The sequence below is a fragment of the Heptranchias perlo genome, chromosome 2, assembly GCF_035084215.1.
Source record: "Heptranchias perlo isolate sHepPer1 chromosome 2, sHepPer1.hap1, whole genome shotgun sequence".
Lineage (NCBI taxonomy): Eukaryota > Metazoa > Chordata > Chondrichthyes > Hexanchiformes > Hexanchidae > Heptranchias > Heptranchias perlo.
In genome coordinates this window covers 58,603,559-58,628,858 of record NC_090326.1, presented here as the reverse complement: position 1 = coordinate 58,628,858, position 25,300 = coordinate 58,603,559, and the positions used below count along the sequence as shown (strand labels likewise).

Sequence of the window (25,300 nt, the reverse complement as noted above, 5' to 3'; positions counted from 1 at the left end):
GCAACGGGATCTTGATAAATTGGGCCAGTGGGCCGATGAATGGCAGACGGAGTTTAATTTAGATAAATGTGAGGTGATGCATTTTGGTAGATCGAATCGGGCCAGGACCTACTCCGTTAATGGTAGGCATTGGGGAGAGTTATAGAACAAAGAGATCTAGGAGTACAGGTTCATAGCTCCTTGAAAGTGGAGTCACAGGTGGATAGGGTGGTGAAGAAGGCATTCGGCATGCTTGGTTTCATTGGTCAGAACATTGAATACAGGAGTTGGGATGTCTTGTTGAAGTTGTACAAGACATTAGTTAGGCCACACTTGGAATACTGTGTACAGTTCTGGTCACCCTATTATAGAAAGGATATTATTAAACTAGAAAGAGTGCAGAAAAGATTTACTAGGATGCTACCGGGACTTGATGGTTTGACTTATAGGGAGAGGTTAGATAGACTGGGACTTTTTTCCCTGGAGAGTAGGAGGTTGAGGGGTGATCTTATAGAAGTCTATAAAATAATGAGGGGCATAGATAAGGTAGATAGTCAAAATCTTTTCCCAAAGGTAGGGGAGTCTATAACGAGGGGGCATAGATTTAAGGTGAGAGGGGAGAGATACAAAAGGGTCCAGAGGGGCAATTTTTTCTCTCAAAGGGTGGTGAGTGTCTGGAACGAGCTGCCAGAGGCAGTAGTAGAGGCGGGTACAATTTTGTCTTGGACAGTTACATGGGTAAGATGGGTATAGAGGGATATGGGCCAAGTGCAGGCAATTGGGACTAGCTTAGTGGTATAAACTGGGCGACATGGACAAGTTGGGCCGAAGGGCCTGTTTCCATGTTGTAAACTTTAAAAAAAATCCATACTTGTCCAAGTGACTATTAATTTTGTCCCGGATTATCGTTTTTAAATGCTTCCCCATCACCGAGGTTAAACTGACTGGCCTGTAGTTGCCGGGTTTACCCTTGCACCCTTTTTTGAACAAGGGTATAACATTTGCAGTTCTCCAGTCCTCTGGCACCACCCCCGTATCTACGGATGTTTGGAAGATTATGACCAACACCTCTGCAATTTCCACCCTTACTTCCCTCAGCAACCTAGGTTGCATCCCATCTGGACTGGGTGACTTATCTACTTTAAGTACAGCCAGCCTTTCTAATACCTCCTCTTTAACAATTTTTAGTCCATCCAGTATCTCAACTACCTCTTCTTTTACTGTGTCTTTGGCAGCATCTTCTTCCTTGATAAAGACAGATGCAAAGTACTTATTTAGTACCTCAGCCCCACCCTCTGCTCCATGCGTAGATCTCCTTTTTGGTTCCTAATCAGCCCCACCCCTCCTTACTACCCGTTTACTATTTATATACCTCTAGAAGACTTTTGGATTCCCTTTTATGTTAGCTGCCTGTCAGTTCTCATACTCTCTCCTTGATCCTCTTATTTCCTTTTTCACTTCTCTGTACTTTCTATATTCAGCCTGGTTCTCACTTGTATTATCAACCTGACATCTGTCATACGCCCCCTTTTTCTGCTTCTTCTTACTCTCCATCACTTTCGTCATCCAGGGAGCTTTGGCTTTGGTTGCCCTACCTTTCTCCATCGTGGGAATGTACCTAGACTGTACCCGAACCGCCTCTTCTTTAAAGGCCGCCCGTTGTTCGATTGCAGTTTTGCCTGCCAATCTTTGATTCCAATTTAACCGAGCCAGATCCGTTCTCAACCCACTGAAATTGGCCCTCCTCCAATTAAGTATTTTTACTCGAGTGCTTTTTTTCCTTTTCCATAACTAATCTAAACCTTATGATACTCTGATCACTGTTCCCTAAATGTTCCCCCACTGACACTTGACCCACTTCATTCCCCAGAACTAGATCCAGCAACGTTTCCTTCCTCGTTGGGCCGGAAACATACTGATCAAGAAAGTTCTCCTGAACACACTTCAGAAATTCCTCCCCCTCTTTGCCCTTTACACTATTACTATACAAGCCTATATTAGGATAGTTGAAGTCCCCCACTATCACTAGTCTATAGTTCTTGCACCTCTCTGTAATTTCCCTGCAAATTTGCTTCTCTATCTTTCCTACTGGTTGGTGGCCTATAGAATACACCCAGTGGTGTAATGGCACCTCTGTTGTTTCTCAACTCTAACCAAATAGATTCTGTCCTTCACCCTTCATGGACATCCTCTCTCTCTAGCATTGCAATATTCTCCTTAATACTGCCACCACCACACCACCACCCCCCCTCTTTTCATTCCCTATCTTTCCTGAACACCTTGTATCCAGGAATATTTAGTACCCAATCCTGCCCTTTTCTGAGCCAGGTCTCCACTTTTGCCACTACATCATATTCCCATGTGACTATTTTCGCCTGCAGCTCACCAACCTTATTTACCACACTTCATGCATTTACACACCTGCACTCTAGACCTATCTTAGACCGTCTCGTATTCTCTCTTAGTCTGATCCCACCTAATAACGTACTATTTCTTACTCTAGTGCTATCTCCCGCTCCCAATCCTTTGTGCACCTTGTTTCTCCTTTCTAATGCTACATCCTGGTGCACAACCAGAGTTAATCTTAGTCATAAAAAGGTTGCCCTTCATATTGTCAGTTCCAAGTAACTGGCTTCTTTCTTTGCATTTTAGTTCTGTAAAGTTTCCTCCTTCATCTCAGTTCCCTATGTACTCTCCCTGTGTCTTTAGCAAAGCTTGCATGCCCAACCTTGGTCTCAAGACTTTGGTGACTGTTTGTGAAGTCCTTACAGAATTTCTCCCTAAATCCCACTTCCCTTTTGTAGGCTGCGCTCTTCTCTTTGGTGCCTGTGCCAACTTTATGCCTACCAAGATTTTGAGACGTGATAATGCAGTGCTAGTTATGTAGCCTGCAGCATAAACTACCAGTCCCTGATATTTGTGGTATCATTTTAAATTTTATATAATTTTTAAATATTAAAGTTCTCCTCTACATCTGCCCATTCTATCTGCTGTGTAGGGATATGTAGCAGTTAATCCATCCCTGCACCCATTGCATAGTGTGTTGGAACAGTATTATTTCAGATATTTATCAAGTATGAGAGGGAAACATCATAAAGCAAAAGCATGGTGGTGGACAATAAATCAGCTAACGGGGGGAGGAGGAGGAGGATCTGTGAACATCCCCATCCTTAATGCTGGCAGAGCCCAGCACGTAAGTGCAAAAGACAAGGCTGAAGTGTTTGCAACCATCTTCAGCTAGAGGTGCCGAGTGGATGATCCATCTCTACCTCCTCCTGAGGTCCCCACCATCACAGAAGCTAGTCTTCAGCCAATTCGATTCATTCCACATGATATCAAGAAACGGTTGAGTGCACTGGACACAGGAAAGTTCCTGACAACATCCTGACTGCAGTGCTGAAGACCTGTGTTCCAGAATTAGCAACGCCTCTAGCCAAGCTATTCCAGTACAGCTATAACACTGGTATCTACCCAATAATGTGGAAAATTGCCCAGGTATGTCCTGTCTACAAAAAGCAGGCCAAATCCAATCCGGCCATCCTATCAAACTACGCTCAATCATCAGCAAAGTATTGGAAAGAATTGTCAAGCGGCACTTACTCACCAATAACCTGCTCACCGATGCTTAGTTTGGGTTCCACCAGGACAATTTTGCTCCAGACCTCATTACAGCCTTGGTCCAAACATGGATAAAGAGCTGAATTCTAGAGATGAGGTGAGTGACTGCCCTTGACATCAAGGCAGCATTTGACAGAGTGTGGTATCAAGGAGCTCTCGTAAAAATGAAATCAATGGGAATCGGGGAAAACTCTCCTGTTGCTGGAGTCATGCCTGGCACCAAGGAAGATGGTAGTGGTTGTTGGAGGCCAATCATCTCAGCCCGAGGAGTTTGGTGCAGGAATTCCACAAGGCAGTGTCCTAGGCCCAACCATCTTCAGCTGCTTCATCAATCACCTTCCCTCCATCATAAGGTCAGAAGTGGGGCTGTTCGCCAAGGATTGCAATGGCAATTCACAAATCCTCAGATAATGAAGCAGTCCATGCCCACATGCAGCAAGATCTGGACAACATCTAGACTTAGACTGATAAGTGGGAAGTAACATTCATTCCACACAAGTGCCAGGCAATGAACATCTTCAAGAAGAGAGTCTAAACACCTCCCCTTAACATTCATTGGTATTCCCATTGCAGAATCCCCACCATTAACATCCTGGAGGTCACAATTGACCAGAAAACTCAACTAGACCAGCCATGTAAAGGGCAGGTCAGAGGCTGGGTATTCTGCAGTGAGTGGCTAACCTCCTGACTCCCCAAAGCCTCTTCACCACCTACATGGCACAAGTTAGGAGTGTGATGGAATACTCTCCATTTGCCTGGGTCGAAGCAGCTGCAACAACACTCAAAAAGCTCGACACCCTCCAGGACAAAGCGGCTCGCTTGATCAGCACCACATCCACCAGCTTAAACATTTACTTCCTCCACCACTGGAGCACCGTAGCTGCAGTGTATACCATCTACAGGTTGCATTTCAGCAATTCGCCAAGGCTTCTTTGGTAGCACCTCCCAAACCAGGGACCTCTAGTACCCAGAAGAACAAGTGCAGCAGATGAATGGGAACACCATCACCTCCAAGTCACACACCAACCTGATTTGGAAATATATTGCCATTCCTTCATGGTTGCTTGGTCAAAATCCTGGAACTCCCTACCTAACAGCACTGTGGAAGCATCTTCACTACATGGACTGCAGAGGTTCAAGAAGGCTCACCACCATCTTTTCAAGGGCAACTAGGGATGGGCAGTAAAATACTAGCCTTGCTAGCAACACCTATATCCCCAGAATGAATAAAAATAATTTTAAAAGTTAACTTGCATTGTGGTAGTATCAACTGGCAGTAAGAGTGGTTTGACTGGTATATAATACTCTACATAAAAGACTTTTGATAAATGTATGTACACAATAAACAATTTTTGAAATATATATATAATGTCACAAGATGAAGCAGGCCCAGGATCCAGTGGTCAATTAGACACACAGACTAGAGCTTAATGTTCAAAACAAGTGAGGTTTATTCACCCACAGCAACTGTGTCTTTTAAGTGCAGAGATGAACAAAGCAATAACAGGAATTACTTTCCAGCATACAGATTTTCACTGTTGGCTCCTTCCTCTCCAACCTCCCCTAACTGAACTGTTTCCCTGCCTTTTATCCTTCCAGGCTGGGTGTCGTTTCTGATTGACCTTAGTTGCCTTTAAAGATTTCTTATGGCTATACCACTTTGTCTTGGTCATTCTGACATTTTATTCAATTTCTTAAAACTGTACTCCTATAGCAGATACAAAGCTCTCAAAAGCCCATGGCTAATATTGTCGCTCTCTCACTCTGTTACAGTATACATACTATATGCATTTATATAGGTGGAGCAATACAGAAAATAAAATTCCTTCCTTGTCGTTTATGACATTAGGAGAACATGTGACCTAAATCCAAAGCTTATGACTAATGTTATTTTAGTGGCAATGGAGAGATAGAATTATTGGTAATCATCTGTTTAACGTTTCTCAAATCAGATGTTCACCTATAATTCTGATTTGTAATAGTGTAGTTGAATTCATAGATATTTACAAAGGCAAGTAAATAAACTAATTTCTCTTTTTCTTAGAATTGAATGAAGACTCCAAACATAACAGATGGTGAATGCAGTGCACAAATTCCTAGATTAAATTTTATGTATTAATTCTGTTCTTGCAGATTTAATGCATAGACATATATTACATATGTTTTATGGACTATCAGTGGATCCAGCATTTGATTTCAATACTGTATCTTGGAATGTCCAGAGAAGTGGAATATCACTAAATTCCAGCTTTGCACAATATATTGACTTGGAATAAATTTAGTAATGTAACACAAGCTACTGAAGCCTCATACACTCCTCCTTCAGGTGGTATAAGTTACTGCACTTCATTTAAACATTAGTGTCAACAGATTCAGGGAGACTGATTTTGTATGTTTTCAATTCATACATGATGGTAATATAGTAATAAAGCTACTCCAAACATGAGGAATACATTTATTACTGTAATAGCAACCTTCGTAGAACTTTCAGCCACCTGGCTCATACTCTGGAATTTCCTTTCCAAACCTCTCCATCACTCCAACTCCCTCTGTTAAAAATAAAATGCTGAAAACCTAACTCTTCAACTGAGTTTTCAGTCATCTCTCCTAATCTCTCCCTTCCTGGCTTAGTTTCTGTTTCCTTACACCTATCTATGAAGCCCCTTGTGACGATTTTAACATCAGAGATGCTGTAGAAATGCAAGTTGTTGTAAACTACCAAAATAAACACCTGAAATACTCATGGGGTGTGTGCCCTTATAAATAAACTGATATGTGGTGCACTGTAGCTTAACAGCCTTAGTGCATCACACATCCCCTTTTGGTGGTTCTTGGCTGGACGGATAGAGAGTTGATCTCTGTGGGGGGGAAGAAAAGAGCTTTCAGGTTGTATCAAATAAGGAACATTTCTGTAGTACCTTTATTATGATGATGTAAATTTTGATTTTAAAAATTGGTTTCAGCTAGTTGTAGCTTGAAGGGAATCCTTTTGGTTGTCTGGAGAGTGGCCAATATGTAAAACTAACCAGATTCATTTACATTTTTCTGAGAGCTGGCTGTGCTGCTTTGGTGCCAGAAGCTAATTAGATCAACGTTTGCTTGGCAACTGGGTAATCTGTCTTTGAAACTAATGTATGCAAGTCTGCAGGCTTGGGGTGGGGCAGGGGAAATAAATTAATTCATTATCTCAAGTAGCTGACCCGTTGAAGGATATGCTTGAGAGGAAGATAGTTAATGTCTCAACATTAACACCTGCGACATCTTCATTTTTTCACATGAAGACACTGCTTTACAGATCAACTTTCATTTAGTTCACTTATGAAGTTGAACGCCATGGAAGTGACCTAGGAGTTGCATCACATGGTAGGTCATCAAGTTAGGCAGTTTACAAAAGTCTGTTTCAGCTACAAATTCTGCAGATTATTAAAAAACTATTCTAAAGATGATCAACTTTATTTACAAGTGAGGTAACACACAGAAGCAGTAAGGCACAGCAAGCAGTGATGGCACTCTTGGAATGTGGGCAAAGCTAGTAAGGCCACATTTATTGCCCATTCCTAGTTGTCCTGAGAAAGTGTGGACTGATTCTGTTAACCCACCTAACTTCATTGTGGGAGCACCATTACCACAAGTACTGCAGTGGTTCAAGGAGAAGGCCCACCACCACCTTAGGACAACTAGGAATGGGCAATAAATGTGGCCTTGCTAGCGTTGCCCACATTCCAAGAGTAATTTTTTTTTAAAAGATTAACTTGTGCCATCACTACTTGCTGTGTCTTACTGCTTCTGTGTGTTACCTCACTTGTAAATAAAGTTGATCATTAATTTCAGCCAGAATTTAAGTTTCTGACTGTGGTATATATCACCTTTTAAAGAAGGCAGGAGGATGTTCTACAGTGTAATTAATGGACAAATTTTAATCCTGTGGCTCACTATCTCACTTTGACATGTGTAAAGATGTGAGTTTTGGTTTGAAGGAGATTTGCAAGAAAAACAGAAAGAACTTGTATTTATATAGCAGCTTTCATGTCCTCGGAATGTTTCAAATTGTCTCACAGCCAATGAATTACTTATTAAGTGTAGTAACTTTTTTGTAGGCAAAGGTGGCAGTTAAATTGTGCATAGCAAGGTCTCAGATAGCAATCAAATAAATGATCAGTTAATCTGTTTTTGGAGGTGTTAACTGAGTGATAAATGTTGGTCAGGACACCAGGAGAACTCGCCTGTTCTTCAAATAAGGATATTTTACGTTCACCTGGATAGGCAGACAGGATTCTCAGTTTAACATCTCATCTGTAAGATGGCACTTCTGACGATGCAGCACTCCCTCAGTACAGCATTAAAGTGTCAGCCTAGATTATGTGCTCAGTCCATTGTATGTGTCTTGAACCCATGTCCTTCTCCCTCTGAGACAAGGGTATAACCACTGGGACATATTGAACTCCAACAGTCTTGTCCTGCTCTGAGTCTGTTACATTGCTGGTCTGTAATGAGATCTATGACAGCAATCTTGAGTTTCTCTCATGTTAAAAATGAACACCAACAAACTGTGCCACCTATGTTGCATTGCTCATTCAACTATGAAGTAGTTTAATACTGTTACACAAGACAGTGAGTGAAATAATGTGGTGCTTTTGATGAAGTGACTGCCCTTCAAAAGTATTTCATTGGCTGTAAAGCTCTTTGGGATGACCTAAGGTTGTGAAAGGCACTATATAAATACACGTTTTTCCTTTCATCTTCTTTATGCTAACTGATGGTACATTTGTTCCTTACTCTCTCCTGTCCTCTTACCACCCCCCCCACCCAGGAGAGGAAAAAAAGCTTGTTAATTTACTTTTTAGACCAATATTTTTGTAGCTGTATCCTATTGTAATACTGTATAGTGGTGTCCTGATATTAATACCAGTGGAAAGCTCAGTTTCCATAGGACTGTTTTGCTTCTTGGTGGCAACTTGGAGAATGTTGTTTCCACAGCTGATTTATATGTTGTTTATAGCTGCATTTTTTTAGTTATGAGGGATAGAGAACTTGATACAGTATTTGAAAATTTAGGTGACAAGACAGTCACCTCCCTATCTCTGTAACCTCCTCCAGCCCTATAACCCACCAAGATCTCTGCGCTCTTCCAATACTTGCCTCTTGCGCATCCCCGATTTTAATCGCTCCACCGTTAACAGCCGTGCCTTCGACCGCCTAGGCCCTAAGCTCTGGAATTCCCTCCCTAAACCTTTCTGCCTCTCTCTCCTTGAAGACGCTCCTTCAAACCTATCTTTTTGACCAAGCTTTTGGACACTTGTCCTAATATCTCCTTATGTGGCTCGGTGTCAAATTTTGTTTGTTAATTGCTCCTGTGAAGCATCATGGGACGATTGACTACGTTAAAAGTGCTATATAAATGCAAGTTGCTGTTTCTGTTGCACCTTTCAGGTAATTCATAACAATATGAACAAATGGGCAGCAAAAGTCATTTCAAAATAATTAGTTATGCCTTTTTCATGTAAAACTTGATTTGTTATATGTCCTACAAATACGTGGTGGGAAATTGAAATTCAATCTTTTTGTGTATCTATTTAATATGTTTGTATACTTAGGCTTTTGTAACCAAAAAAACCTGTGACTTCTTTCAATAATGAAAGACATTAATTATTAGTTTTAAGATGTTTTAGTTTTGATAAACTGTGGAAGATTATGCATTCCATAATGTCTACTAGTCAATAAGATGTTGGTAAATTAAAACTATCTTCAATATAAATTTGTTTGTTGGGAACAAGGAAATGCATAATATTTGAAAAGGGGTTATTGTAAGCTGCTCTGTTCAAGAGCAAATGTTATAAATGTACTGTGATTTCCTTGTATATTTTATGGAACTGAACTACTGACCAGGCCAGACTGCTTTTAAGCAGATTTCCAGCATCCGCAGTATTTTGCTTCTGCCCATAAGCAGGTTTGTTTGTTCAGCTGCAGAGCTTTCCAGTGGTGTAAAGTGGTGCTGTACTCTATCAGACTACAGTCTTCCCAGTAAATGCCTAGTTTCTGTCAAAAACATATGACACTGAATAGTCTGCTTTATAAAAGGGGAGAATAAATTAGGGCTTTTTGTTACAGCAAATATAAATATTTTTCTAATGTGGGACCTTCTACTTTTTAAAAAGGTTGCTAAACATAAAAAGGTGTGACTAAAGAGCAATTAATGTCTTGCATTATAAATGTAATAGTGGTTAAGCAAATTCACATTCCTGATATTTTTAAATTGCTCGGTTTTTTTGCAAAATGATACGAGTTTCTTAAAAAATTGTCATTTATAGTGATTGTAGTTAAGCTTGGTACTAATACAAAACTGAGTAATGTCATTGTTTTACAAACACTGATTTAAAGTTGTATTCAATTTTTCATGGATTTCTGTAGATTGAAACATTCATATTAATGTATTTGTTGGAATTAACACACAAATCAGCTATGAGCAATAAAGTATTCTTTAAATCCTTTTACATTTTTATTTCTTTTAATAATTACCAAAGAAATTTTTTAGATATCTATAGGGCTCAAGTAGCTTGTGATAATGTTCAACTTGTAAAACTGTTCTGTATTGAAGTGATCCTTTACCTCTGCTTTCAACAGCCCAGACTCCTCCATCTCCATGCTTGGTTGTGTCCTGTCCCACCTGCAGGACAGACCCACCTGAGGTGGGGCACAGCAGGATACGGTCAGGTGGGAGTGGCCCTGGGACATAAATAAACATCCATCTTGCTCACAGCACAGAGACTGCCCTCGCCAGGCGTCCATGTGACGTTCAACACAAATCGACCACACTATCCTCTTTCATTGCCTTTCCTCTGTGGGATTGCTTTTGTGTGATTCATCTTCTACCTAAGTCAACGCAGCAGTATATTTCCAAGAATAATGTCTCTCTCCATCCCTGCAGTCACCTCCAGAATTTCATAAGGCTTTGTCTGGATGTGCATGGAATCTGACAAATGTCAACATGCTATGCATAGCAGACAAGAAAGGATTTGCAGAATTTCTTAAGGCTAGAAAGTGATCTGCCTTCTAGAAAAATATATTTTGAAAGTGCCATGAGTGTTTGTTTGTGGAAGTATATTTGTGGTGTTGTCTGTCCCGTTATACCTCTCTATTGCTTTTATTTGAGGATTTGGCAGTGGAATCATGAGGCCCAGCTTTATTCTTCACCCTCTATCATCTGACAAAATGAAATTAGCAGTATCTAAAAGCAACACATACTGATATCAAATTGCATAAGTTTCCTTTTTGTTCTTTTTATGATTTTGTTTTCTATTAGTTATACCCCTCGAAAAAGTGGACACCTTTTGTTAGGTTTTTTGTTTGACACTGGGGCTCCTTTATAGTTAATTAAAGAAAAGGCATACTGACATGCAAAGCTGTTGCCTAGCAATAATCCACAAGCCAGTTCTCCTTATGGAAACCCCTCCTGTCTAGTCCTTAATTGGCAAGGTTAAAACAGTCATGGGAGCTGCTGCTGTAATTGACACTAACATCCATAATGGTGTCCTTGACATTAGATGTCACCGACTTATTAATAGAACAGAGGCCTTTTCTGTTAGACCAAATAGGTTCATTTGTGATTGTACCCACTTACATCAATGCTTCAGTCAATGGTTTCTATGACTTTGGGGAAGTCAGCAATGTTAAAAAAAAATTCCACTTTTGTTGCTTCTGTTATGACACTGGGAAGTGGGTATAGCTAGGTGAATTCCACAGCAAAACAGCAGGGCCGTGAGAAATGCACTCAATAACTGCCTGTTGACTGCTAGGCTGCAAAAAGTGATGGTACCACAAAAGGTAAGGACAGCGGCACTGTCAGGACATGGTTAGTGTGAATCTTACACTCCAAAACTTGTTAAATCTATACATCATACAACATTTTTGCTTATTAAAAATATGCAAATAAAATCTAGATTTACCCAGGTTTTACAGGAGGATATTCTTTTATTAAGTCAGCTTCCTCAATGGCTCAGTAAGTAAATCACCGCTGGGTAGAATTAAGGTATTCAAACCAGGAAATTCTCAGGTTCAATCCCTCGTCAGTGCAGAGTTAGCTGATCTCAGCTGGAACAGTGGTAGGGTACTACAATTGGCTTCATCGTTCTTGGGCTAAGGAAGAGAAAAACATCCAGGGTTTTTTGATTTGCTGGCACTCACATTGGCTGTAACTCCTGTCCAAGATCTGCAAGCCTTGGCCAAGTGCTAGCTGGAGAATTGACCCCATGTCTTAAACGCCTTCATTCAGAGCCCTACTAGTGAAAAGTTGTGGTGACTGGAAAGGTATCCAGACCTGAAAAAATGTCTGATTTGAAATCTTTCTTAGGACTTTTAAATTATTGCAGACAATTTTTTGTCTAACCTCTCCACCATCTTGCAGCCTTTGCGTGGCTTCTGAAAAACAAGGAATCTCGGTCTTAAGAAAATGCCATGAAGGATTTCTTAGTGCAAACAGTAGCTACTAGATAATAGAATTTTAGTGCACTACAACATGAGAAAACCATTATTTTTAGCCTATGATGCTTCATTGTTTAGGACGGGCACAGTAATCCTTCATGCCAGGAACTGAAGAGTAAGCCTTGACTTTGGCTTTTTAGACATTAACCAGTCATGAACAAAAATATGCCCACATTGATGACCAAAGTGAACTTCTTCACTCCAAGAGCCTCCTTTTCAATCACAAACCATTATTGGCTACTTTGGGATCCAAGTCACCTGTCTGCTTTAAGGATGGGCATCATTTTGTTCATGTATACATATGAAACTGAATAGCAAAGGACCACCAACCTTGCAAGTGCTGACACCAAGAATTGAGTTGGAAGTATCTGAAAAAGATGTAAATGTCTTCTATTTCTCTTTGGAAGAAATGCCCATTTTGGCAAAGTTTATATGTAAGAAGACATGGGTATGGAACAATAGGGCTAATTTTATAAAGTCACTGTCCCATCCACCAAGAATGCCTATCATGAAATTGATTTTCTGTATAGTATAGAATATTGTGGGGATCACAATGCAATTTCTGATATTTTCACATGCTGGAGCTTGCATTTCATATTTGTTGTATATTAAATAGCTGGACAACCCCTTTAGAAACTAAAGGCCTTTAGCTTTGTTTTACCAGGAGAGACCAATTATCAGCAGAACATGGCTGTGTTTATTGGGGGCTAAGAGTGGTAATTCCACCAGTACACTAAGTCAGGTTACTGGAGGATCTTTGAGAATTACAATGGAAAAGCATTGGCCAAAGGCTACCTCTGATGACCTGGCCTTGATAAAGAAATTAAGGGAGCATGGTGGTGGTAAACACGGCACCAGTGGCACCTCTGCATCCCTGGAGATGGCCCACCAGTCTGGCAATGTTTGCACGTGCATGTGGAGATGCATCAATAGCGCTTCTCAGTGCTACGGGATAGCCAAAGTGGTTGGAGGTTTTTCCCATATCCCAAAAAAAATTGAAATCCTTTAGAATGTATTTACTTATAGAATTGAAAAGGAAATGGTCTTTGGCAATAGAGCACATTGCATTGCTCCATAATTTGTCAGCCCTGCGAAAGTGAAAGGAATTAAACATATCCTTAGCTCCCTATACCACCCTGCCTCAAATGGGGCCATGGAAAGGTCTGTGCAATCACTTAAACAAGCACTCCTTACAGAAATACTACATTTTCACCAGAGGAAAACAAACTTGTCCCTGCAAGACTGGTTAGCATCCAGGAGATGGCATAGCTATCAGGCAGTTTTGTGAAATGGAGACACCAAAGGCAGGTTTCCTCTGACATGCCCATGAAAAACTGCTGAAACCCTCAACTATGCCTTTGTTACCTCTAGACTCACCTATTCCAATGCTCTCCTGGCTGGCCTCCCACCTTGCATCCTCCATAAACTTGAGCTCATCCAAAATTCTGCCCCTCTCATATCCTAACTCACACCAAGTCCCATTCAGCCATCACCCCTGTGCTCTCTGACCTACAGTGGTTCCTAGTCTGGCAACGTCTCGATTAAAATTTTCATCCTTGTTTTCAAATTCTTCCGTGGCCTTGCCCCTCCCTAGCTCTGTAACTTCCTACAACTCTCAGATCTCTGTGCTCCTCCAGTTATGGCCTCTTGCGCATCCCCGATTTTCTTCTCTCCACCATTGGTGGCAGTGCCTTCAGCTGCCTAGGCCCTAAGCTCTGGAATTCTCTCCCTAAACCTATCCGCGCCTCCTTTTAAGACTCGCCTTAAAACCCACCTCTTCAACCAAGCTTTTGGTCACCTGTTCTAATATCTCTATGTGGCTCGGTGTCAAATTTTGTTTCATAATCTTTGCTGTGAAGCGCCATGGTTATTACGTTAAAGGAGCTATATAAATGCAAGTTGTTGCTGCTGCTGTTGTTGTTGGGGCTAGTAAATATAGTCCTAGGATAAAGGTGGATGCGTACATAACATGAGATATAGTTACGCCTTCCTTTTTGGTCCCCTGAGCATCTGCTCTTCCTCTTACAAATCCAGGAGCAAATTGAAACCCGGAAAGGAATTCCTATCCTGCCCACCTGGTTGCTGCAAGTAAAATATGAGTTGGAAGCAAGACTATCTTAAAATTTTTGCAATGCGAAATCAGACCATAACAGCAACTAAAATTAAAGAACCAATGAAACTGCAGATAAAGTAATACAGCAATGCAAAAAATTCTAACTTTCTAAAATAGAATGCTATCCTACAGGACAGACCATCCACATATTGTCATTTCTCTTTACCCTTAATTATCTCAAAATTATTCTGCCTCTTAATATGCAATTCCTTAAAACTAGGGCTCAATCAAAAGTAAAAGTGCAATAATGAGCTCAGTAAGTAATGCTTTATACAATGGACAGAAAATCATACATGGCTTTTGATCTCTGCGTGAAACTGTGTGCTGAGCACAAACTCAAAATCTACCCCAGTGCGTATATGTAAGTGGAAGCTGTGTTGATAAGGATTAAGCACAACATATCGGGGCCGAAAGCCCTCTCCCCCCACCGCCCCCCCCAACCGATTGCCCCAATGTAATTTGGGCAGTGTGACTTTCACATGAGCTAAGTTGAAGTTGGTTGTATATCCAGGTTTAACTCACTTGAATCTCGTGGGTGATTGACAGGTGGGAATACCGCCTCAAATTTGGCACTTAATCAAAGTAAGAGGTGGGAATTCTTATGCTGCTGCTGGCCTTCAAGGCTTGCAGCAGCACCAAGGGAAATCAGATTTTTGAAATGGTGTCTGCTGTTTCTGTCAACGGTAAAATCCCACGGATCCACACAGGGCAGCTCAACTGCTCCAAAGAATTTGTAAAATCACTGCCTTTCCTTGCACAATAATCGCATACTGTAAAAGTAATGAGTTATGAATTTGTGTGAGGGTTGTCCCAATCTACTGCCATAACTTCTGTAGCAGACTGGGGGAACCCCCATGGAGAAGTGGCTAAAAACAGCCATTTACGCCATTTCTCCAGGGTTTCTACTGACGTTCCACCAAAGTTATGGCAGGAGATCGAGTGAACCTCACAGAAATTCTCCTCTGGGGACCCATCTGGCACTTTTTAAATATATCTTTCTGAACTTCTACCAATCTTAGGATGTGATTTGACTGTTTCATAAATCTTTTTGAACCTTCTCCCAGTCACTCTGGTTACCACTAGTTCAAAAGATTCATATTCTCCTTTTTCTTATGTAGAAAAGTTTAATATTGACTGTTTGAGAGAGATGTCTAATTCAGTACAGGCATGCTAGCAGCAACTGCTAAGAGCATATATTGGGAAATCATGGATGCACTCCCCACAATTCTGTGAATTTAGTGGATGGAAACTCATGGGAAGTGTGACCATATTTTCCCAAGATGTGCTCCCAATGGAGTGAGCATTTGTGAAAACTCTTTGAAAAAAAGGCCCCAATCTTAACTTGGAGCCGGAAAGGCTGGGGGAGGGTTGTTTTGTGGACCTCGAAATAAGGGTTTCCTGCATGTCCTACTGAATTTAGTGGTAGGACCAGCTTTAAAATTTTTCAAACGCTTACCCGCCTGATAGCCAGCTTGATTAACAGGCTGGCTGACTGTTGGGCGGGAAAGCAGCCGGGGAGTGGATGGAAGGTAAGTCAGAGTTTGGATGGATGGGGGGGTGATCACGTGGGGGTGGGCGGGGGAGGTGATCACGTGGGGGTGGGGGTGATCACGTGGGGGCGATCACACCGGGGGGGGGGGGGGGGCGATCACACCGGGGGGGGGGGGCGATCACACACGGGGGGGGGGGGGGGGGGTGATCACACGGGGGGGGTGCGGGGGGGTGATCACACGGGGGGGGGGTGATCACACGGGGGTTGATCACGGGGGGGGGCGGGGGGTGATCACACGGTGGGGGGCAGGGCGGTGATCACACTGGGGGGGGGCGATCACGCGGGGGGGTGGGGGGTGGGGGGGTGATCACACGGGGGGGGGGCAGGCGGGGAAAAGGTGGGGGAAACCGGTGATCATTGGGGAGGTGAGAAGTAGTCATCGGGGGGTCTCAGACATTGGGAGGAGAGGGCGGTCTTGGACCCCGCGGGGGCGGGTTGTTTTGGACACTGGGGGAGGTGTCTTGGGAACTGGGGTGGGTCTCGGGAACTGGGGGGGGGGTCTCGGACATCGGGGAGGGCGGCCGATCGCAGGGGTCCGATCATGGCAGGTAAGCTTGTTGGGGCTGGAGGAAACACTCCTGCTCCTCCAGGCTCACGAGCAATTCAATAAAGGCATTTACCTCATGATCCAGCCCTTCTTGCTTCCTTGTCACCGGTGAGATTCACGAGGCCCATGAAACCTGTGCTGGAGGCGTTAAATTTAAAGGTCAGTGAAAATTACTTTTACAAGATTAATTAACGTTTCATAAGGAACGTTAATTGCTGCGATAAATACCCGCCCACCTTCACTAATTAAGATCCCGACTACGGCCAGTGGGTTACTTGCACGCTTCCAAACGCAGCTCCATTAAATCCGGAAATGGGCGCGTTGGAGCCGGGTTGCAATCGTGCTTGAGAAAACAATTAATTTAATTACCCACCCGCCCCCAACATACCAGTTCTTGGGGGTTAAAAATTCCCCCCAGAGCCTTTCAATTTAATGATCCCTGAATTAAAGTCTCCTCTTCTGAGGATAAAAATTTGGTTCTGTAAGTCAAGGGTTACCAAGTTTTTGTCTCCGTGCATTACAAAAGTGTATACATACCATGGAGCCTCAGGGGGTTACAAATAAAATTTAAATCCACATTCCCTTTCATTTCTAGATTGATTCCTGGGATGAGAGGGTTGTCCTTTGAGGAGAGATGGAGTAGAATGGGTCTATACTCTCTAGAGTTTAGAAGAATGAGAGGCGATCTCATTGAAACATACAAGATTCTGAGGGGGCTTGACAGGGTCGATGCTGAGATGTTGTTTCCTCTGGCTGGAGTGTCTAGAACTAGGGGGGCATAGTCTCAGGATAAGGGGTCGGCCAATTAAGACTGAGATAAGGAGGAATTTTTTCCACTCAGAGGGTTGTGAATCTTTGGAATTCTCTACCCCAGAGGGCTGTGGATGCTGAGTCGTTGAATATGTTCAAGGCTGAGATAGATTTTTAGACTCTAGGGGATTCAAGGGATATGGGGATCGGGCGGGAAAGTGGAGTTGAGATTGAAGATCAGCTATGATCTTATTGAATGGCGGAGCAGGCTCGAGAGCCCGTATGGCCTAGTCCTGCTCCTATTTCTTATATTCTATGTATCTCAAGTTGCTGATACTAACAGATCTAGGCATTCTTGTTTAGGATGAGAAAACAGTACTAAATACAACCTTTTCCAAACTTCCAGATACAAATAAGAAATATAAGTGCAAATAGAACTGAGACTTTCAGGCCAGGCTGCGAGTGTTCGGGGTGCAGGTTGGAGACCCTGCAGATGTGTATTCAAGGGAGTGCTGGATTACCAGTAAAATAGATTATTCTGGTCCTTTGGCACAGTCATGTTTTCCACTTTTAAAAAAAAATATGAATACCATGGCTTTAATTCATCAAATCTCTACCAATAACCAATAATCTCTCTTGGCAAGTACAGGAGCCATACAGGCCAGTAATGTATGTACAGAAGAACTGAGCTGCGCTGGCTCTTGGGGTGACCTCAAAAGTACAGGAAGTTTAAACCCTCCCTGATTTTCATTGCCAAACACAGACAAGTAAACACTGTGTGGGTAATCCCTCTTTTGCATCAGTGTTGTTTTTTTGGGTATAGCTTCCCCTTCTATCCATAATGGGGAACGTGTGGTGGAAAAAGAATCCACCACCAAGGGTGGATTCTGTTTCTCAGATTTGGAAAATTTTTTATGGTGGCTACTTCTCATCAGAAGTCTTGGGACTTTTCCCTCTGTGGAAGAAGACCTTTTCCTGTATTTCAGGTAATGTTATTATGAAACACAGGTAAATTCTGCATCATCCCCTGGACTATCTCCCTTCCTGCGAAATATGTACAACGCTTTAATCACAAAAGATTCTTATGTCTTTCCCTCTTTTTTGCCTGGTGTGGTATCCAGTCTTGTTTGCATCATCTACCTTACTGAACTTACTATAGCTCCATTTCATTAACCTACACAGTCTTCATGAGTCCACCAGCTCCAACGGTCGGTTCCTGCGCATGACCAGAACTCAAAGGCAACTGAGAAGCAATAAAGAAGGTCTGTTTATCATCTAATGTGATCCCTATCTGTTCCAGTTGAGATTCAACAACTGGCAAATTCTCAAATAGTTTCCCGACTTCTTTGGTCAAACCTACAAATGTGACACATTTGATCATAAGGCCCTATTGCTTCTTGGGAGAGAAGCAATAGGGCCTTATGTAATTGTACGGTAGTGTAATGGCTATGTTATTGGGCCAAAATGAGTTTAAATCCTACCATGGCAAGTTGTGAAACTGAATTCAATAAATCAGGTCATTTAAGAGTTGGCACTAACATAAGAACATAAGAAATAGGAGCAGGAGTAGGCCAATCGGCCCCTCGAGCCTGCTCCGCCATTCAATAAGATCATGGCTGATCTGATCCTAACCTCAAATCTAAATTCATGTCCAATTTCCTGCCTGCTCCCTGTAACCCCTAATTCCCTTTACTTCTAGGAAACTGTCTATTTCTGCTTTAAATTCATCTAGAGAAGATGATGACAAAAGCCACTGGATTATCATAAAAACCCAACTGGTTCACTCAGAGAAGGGAACGAGCCACCTCTTCTCAATCTGGCCTACACGTGACTCCAGTCCTAAATTACGCGGTTGACTCTTAATGCCCTCTGGGCAATAGGGGCAATAAATTCTGCCGTACCAATGTCACCCACAATCCAAAAACAAATATAAAAATGTTGCTCTTGCTCGGTGGTTGCTGTTTGTTTTGCCACTGCTGGCTGTTGCATATAACTGTCGGGAATCACGAAAGGCGGCCTGACTGACACGAGGGGGTTCCACGAACGGGAGGGGCCTGGCTTGGGTCACTGTTCCTGGCAGGGGTTGGAGTCCACTCATTAATTTCACCAGTCCTGCCTGAGTAGCATAAGTTGCAGGGGGTAACCTATCTGATGGTGAATGTGTGAATGCCACAGTAGGCCCAACTGGAGTTACCCCCTCTCATCTTGGTGGTTACGGACTTTCCATCAAATCTGTCAACAGAGGCAGTGCAACATAACCACTAGGGATTACGTTAGATTATCTTCCTGGTGATAGAAGTGCAAAAGCCACATTTCCCGACTATTCAGAGAAATGGTGTATATTGTGAGCCCTTTGTTTGAACTTAAATTTCTTAGGCCATTTATATCATACAATCATTGATTCTCAGAGTGTCATGTGACTCCTTGTGCCACTATCTCCGCTATTTATGAGATCCCTTGATCGTACTTTGTTTCATTTGCTGAATTTCTATTTTCCTTTTAGCTATTTCCTGCAAGTCTGCTTCCCTCGTTTGGAGATATGCTTATTTGTGAGCTAACTGCTCTTCAATTTCTCTGCAGTCTGCTTTCCTGTTTTGAAATTCTAACACCTTTTGGGCTTGCTGCTGTTTATATTCTCCAAGTTCTATGCTTAACTTTTGAGTGTGGAAATACATTAATGCAACAAGGCAGCATTTGACCGAGTGTGGCACCAAGGAGCCCTAGTAAAATTGAAGTCAATGGGAATCAGGGGGAAAACTCTCCAGTGGCTGGAGTCATACCTGGCACAAAGGAAGATGGTAGTGGTTGTTGGAGGCCAATCATCTCAGCCCCAGGGCATTGCTGCAGGAGTTCCTCAGGGCAGTGTCCTAGGCCCAACCATCTTCAGCTGCTTCATCAATGACCTTCCCTCCATCATAAGGTCAGAAATGGGGATGTTCGCTGATGACTGCACAGTGTTCAGTTCCATTCGCAACCCCTCAGATAATGAAGCAGTCCGAGCCTGCATGCAGCAAGACCTGGACAACATCCAGGCTTGGGCTCATAAGTGGCAAGTAACATTCGCGCCAGATAAGTGCCAGGCAATGACCATCTCCAACAAGAGAGAGTCTAACCACCTCCCCTTGACATTCAACGGCATTACCATCGCCGAATCCCCCACCATCAACATCCTGGGGGTCACCATTGACCAGAAACTTAACTGGACCAGCCACATAAATACTGTGGCTACAAGAGCAGGTCAGAGGCTGGGTATTCTGCGGCGAGTGACTCACCTCCTGACTCCCCAAAGCCTTTCCACCATCTACAAGGCACAAGTCAGGAGTGTGATGGAATACTCTCCACTTGCCTGGATGAGTGCAGCTCCAACAACACTCAAGAAGCTCGACACCATCCAAGATAAAGCAGCCCGCTTGATTGGCACCCCATCCACCACCCTAAACATTCACTCCCTTCACCACCGGCGCACTGTGGCTGCAGTGTGCACCATCCACAGGATGCACTGCAGCAACTCGCCAAGGCTTCTTCGACAGCACCTCCCAAACCCGCGACCTCTACCACCTAGAAGGACAAGGGCAGCAGGCGCATGGGAACAACACCACCTGCACGTTCCCCTCCAAGTCACACACCATCCCGACTTGGAAATATATCGCCGTTCCTTCATTGTCGCTGGGTCAAAATCCTGGAACTCCCTTCCTAACAGCACTGTGGGAGAACCGTCACCACACGGACTGCAGCGGTTCAAGAAGGCGGCTCACCACCACCTTCTCGAGGGCAATTAGGGATGGGCAATAAATGCCGGCCTTGCCAGCGACGCCCACATCCCGTGAACGAATAAAAAAACAACAAGTGGTGCTAGCTTATTTCAATTGTTTAGTCTATCCGCTTTCAGACTTTTCATCAGTATCATTATTAGGCCACTCTTCTTAAACAGCATGAAATGGCTTTAAAATTTCAGGAGACAACAGCCATGATGACTATATCAAACAAATCCAATTTGAAACTCTAGTTGGGCACTATATTTGAGATTTAAATCAATTGCATTTGATCAATTCAATGGACTGTCTCTTTAAATTGACTTCATTCTCTAAGCAGCTTGTGCTGAGACTAGCTCCGCCTCTTTCTCATAGTCAATTCGGTAGGGTGTTTGTAGTGATTAACCCTTCACTCTTAACAATAAGATTCTGACTTAGCTAACACATCAGCAAACACGAACTTGATAACTATTCAATCTTTGATTTTTCAGCAAGAATGCAATTCACTCAGTTTTATTTAGTTAGCTTGTATATTACAAAGGCATCAAAGTCAATTCATACCTTTTTAAAAAGTTAATCCCAGTTTAACAGTGTCCCTGAAGATCTTGGCCACAAGCCCGCAGTAGTGCAAGATGAATGCTGTGGTCAGTAAACCCAAAAACCTTACAAGGTATCTTCCCTTAAAAAGGGAAAAAGGGACCAGATGAGTACTTAACTCCTCATCAAGAACCTTCTGGAGATTTACTGTCCACATTTAAGGATTATTAGGTGTCTAAATTTGGCTCACCTTACATTAATCGGTCCAAATTGTATCAACATTTACACAACCAACCAACCTGCAGAGGACCAGTCCACTATTAAGTGAATGAGTCAACCTCTTACTTCCAAAGTCATCAAAGGAAGTTAGACAACAAAATAATCAACTAACATTTCTTTATTAACATCAGCATTTTAATATTAACAGAAGTACGCAAGGTATTTAGGTAGATATTATTAACTAATTAATATGAGGTAGCAAAGCTAATCCTTGTGTATCATAGCTACTCAGCATGAGCTGGGTTCTACTTATTAAAGGTTGATATTATGCTCAAAATCCTAGATTGACAAAGTCTGCAAGGTTTGTTTAGGTTAGACTCTGTATAGCTGATAAATTAACAGCTTTGAATAACAAGTCTACCTGATATATTAGGAGTTTAGTTAGTTCAGCTTATAAGATCACAGTTTTAACAAGAATTCCTGGATCTTAGACAACTTATCGGCAGGAGGCTTGTGCTCACCTCCGGGACATCAGCGCGATGAATCTCTGTTAAGCTGTTGTAGTATTTCTTACTTATTCTGCTGTCTGTTCTGACAGTAGCACTAACCTTGGCACTATTTCAAAGAAGAGCAAGGGACTTCTTGTTATTGTGGCCGACATTTATCCCTCAACCAACATCACTAAAAAACAGATTATTTGGTCGTTATCACATTGCTGTTTGTGGGATCTTACTGTGTGCAAATTGGCTGCCACGTTTCCTACATTACAACAGTGACTACACTTCAAAGTACCTCATTGGCTGTTAAGAGCTTTGAGAGGTCCTTAGCTCATGAAAGAAGTTATATAAATGCAAGTTCGTTCTTTCTAACCTTGCTTTTGTTCTCAGATACTTAACTCTTATATACAAGTAATACACTGCTATTTTTCTATTTCTGGTTCGAGTTCTTAAACTTAAAGACTCATTCGACACTTCTAGCTTTGAAATCCTACCTCACCAGCTATTCTACACTTTAACCTTCTGGACTCTTCTCCAATTGTATCCAAGTCACTCTGACATTCTGTAACCTCTCTATAAACAAAACTTTGTCCTTCTGAAACCACATGATCATTTGATTTCTGAGATTTAGTGTCAAAAATACCAACTTTGGCTTCATGTCTGCTGTAAACCAGCAATGTAGTACAGTATCATAACATCACTCACAACTTAAGAATTACATTTTCTCATCAAATTTGTCATCATTCCCCCAATGGCTCTGTGAATTTATGCATTGAATTGCTAAGCTACACACACCAGGAACGCCTCGGGTACAATACCAGGTCTGTGTTGAGTTAGCTGATGTCAGCTGGTGAGGCAGTAGGGGTGCCACAATCAGCTTCTGTGTCCTTGAGTTAAGGTGGTAAAGTTTCAACTCTTAACTCATATCCAACAAGCACTGCTGAATGTGCATGTCAGGTGAAGGCTGGGCTGAGCTTGGCTGTGATGCCTCCCACAGTTGGACAATGTGCCGATGCTCATTGTCGAGGCTCACAAATGAATATTGGGCAATTGGGTGAGGTACTGTAGAGAGATGGTGCCTGTAGAGCTGTACAGCAGGGGAGGGTGTAAGAAAAGCTTTAATCCAGCTTCCTTCATTATTACAAACTTGGTTTTAGGTCAAATGTATGTAGTTTAGTGCTTCGCTGTGAACAAAGGATTGTCTGCTTTCTATCACAACAGGCTTTCTGTAGCCTTGATCAAAAGTAAGGCCCTTTACATAATGGCACCTGGCAATGTCCTCAAGACTTGTTTTCTCAGCAGTAAAACAAATCAAACAAGGCGTTATCGCCTTGATGTGGAGATAAGGGTCATGCGAGACCTTTCTCAAAGCAATTATACACTGGCGCCTTCTTTGGTTATCAGTGTGAAAGGGAGGCATCCTTCCTGGAAGGGGAGTTTTGCACCATTCCAAGGCATTCGCATAACATTGTTAGATGCTCCACTTTTCCAGCTTTCACCCTAACCACGTCAAAGAGGCCATCCCCTATGGACAGGCCCTGCGAATACACAGGGTCTGCTCAGATGAGGAGGAACGCGATGGACACCTACAGACGCTGAAAGACGCCCTAGTAAGAACGGGATATGACGCTCGACTCATCGATCGACAGTTCCGACGGGCCACAGCGAAAAATCGCATAGACCTCCTCAGAAGACTAACACGGGACGCAACCAACAGAGTACCCTTCGTCATGTTCTCCGCTGCCTTCAACATGTCACCAATGACGACGAACACCTCGCTATGGCCATCCCCACACCTCCACTACTCGCCTTTAAACAGCCACCCAACCTCAAACCGACTATCGTTCGCAGCAAATTACCCAGCTTTCAGGAGAACAGCGTCCACGACACCACACAACCCTGCCACGGTAACCTCTGCAAGACATGCCAGATCATCGACACAGATACCACCATCACACGAGAGGACACCACCCACCAGGTGCATGGTTCATACTCCTGTGACTCGGCCAACGTTGTCTACCTCATACGTTGCAGGAAAGGATGCCCCAGAGCATGGTACATTGGCGAGACCATGCAGACACTGCGACAACGGATGAACGGACACCGCGCAACAATCGCCAGACAGGAGGGTTCCCTCCCAGTCGGGGAACACTTCAGCAGTCAGGGACATTCAGCCACCGACCTTCGGGTAAGCGTACTCCAAGGCGGCCTTCGAGACACACGACAACGCAAAATCGTCGAGCAGAAATTGATAGCCAAGTTCCGCACCCATGAGGACGGCCTCAACTGGGATCTTGGGTTCATGTCATGCTACACGTAAGCCCACCAGCGAACAAAAGCTATCTGTTTTTAATATAACGGGTCATTTGCTGGCTTTCTCTGCCTTCCGGATGTTTCTGCCTCTCTCTCTCTGTTTTTTTTTCCTGTTTGTTTGTTTTTTTTGTTGAATGTATATTCGGGGGTTCTGTAGGTAACACCTCTCTGTCTGAACACGGTGATTGCCTTGGCAACGGGTAGTTGCAAAGACTGTCTGTAATCACCATGTATTGTTCTGTGATTTATAAATGCGTAGGCTTCGAGGAGTTCCTGACATTTACCTGAGGAAGGAGGAAGCCTCCGAAAGCTTGTAAATTTCAAATAAAATCGTTGGACTATAACTTGGTGTTGTAAAATTGTTTACAATTGAGATGTGAAGGGAGGGTAAGGAGGTGGCAGCCCCATAACACAGGGAGGATAATTGATGGGCATCTCCTACAGAGCTCTTTGTGTTTAAAACATATATAAGAAAGGTGCTTTCCGACAACTGGTCAGAATTCTCTGTCTAACTATGAAGCGAACCCAATGAGACAATCAACGATCCGGAACAGCAGACAGAGGGATCCGCGGTACAGCAATCGAAGAAGAAAGAGTCAAACTGGACTCCTCCGGTGGGTCGCTGCCCTAAGCTTGACATGTATGCTCAAGCTGTCAGGAGATGCATCAACGCCAGATTCATTAGCCGCACTCACAAGACAGTCCAGAATGTCACCCGAGCACAACGCAACGCCATCGACGCTCTCAAGACCAACCGCAACATCGTCATCAAACCAGCGGACAAAGGAGGAGCCATCGTCATACAGAACAGAACGGACTATTGCAAAGAAGCATACCGACAACTGGACAACCAGGAACACTACAGACGATTACCCGCAGATCCGACCAAAGAACACACCCACCAGCTCAACAAACTGATCAAGACCTTCGATCCAGACCTTCAAG

The 25,300-nt window shown here is 43.0% G+C and overlaps 1 protein-coding gene and 1 long non-coding RNA gene across 7 annotated transcripts in view; one reads left to right on the top strand and one right to left on the bottom strand.

The window, feature by feature from the left end:
- The window catches only part of LOC137339433 (inactive ubiquitin thioesterase OTULINL-like), a 60,847-nt gene extending 53,783 nt beyond the window's left edge, over positions 1-7,064 (top strand). Inside the window, exon 9 of the mRNA XM_068001897.1 lies at positions 5,642-7,064. The gene's annotated coding sequence lies outside the window, so the exon portion shown is untranslated. The remainder of the gene's footprint in view (positions 1-5,641) is intronic.
- The window catches only part of LOC137339460 (uncharacterized), a 48,202-nt gene that overhangs the window by 17,132 nt on the left and 5,770 nt on the right, over positions 1-25,300 (bottom strand). For 2 of the 6 annotated variants that reach the window (XR_010966628.1, XR_010966626.1), the window contains exons 3-4: positions 16,361-16,425; positions 11,541-12,012 (exon numbers count right to left, since the gene is read on the bottom strand). The exons of 1 other annotated variant lie outside the window; for it this stretch is intronic. This is a non-coding gene — a long non-coding RNA (uncharacterized lncRNA). The remainder of the gene's footprint in view (positions 1-11,540; positions 12,013-16,360; positions 16,426-25,300) is intronic. 3 more of the 6 variants (XR_010966629.1, XR_010966627.1, XR_010966630.1) reach the window with 3 other exon arrangements.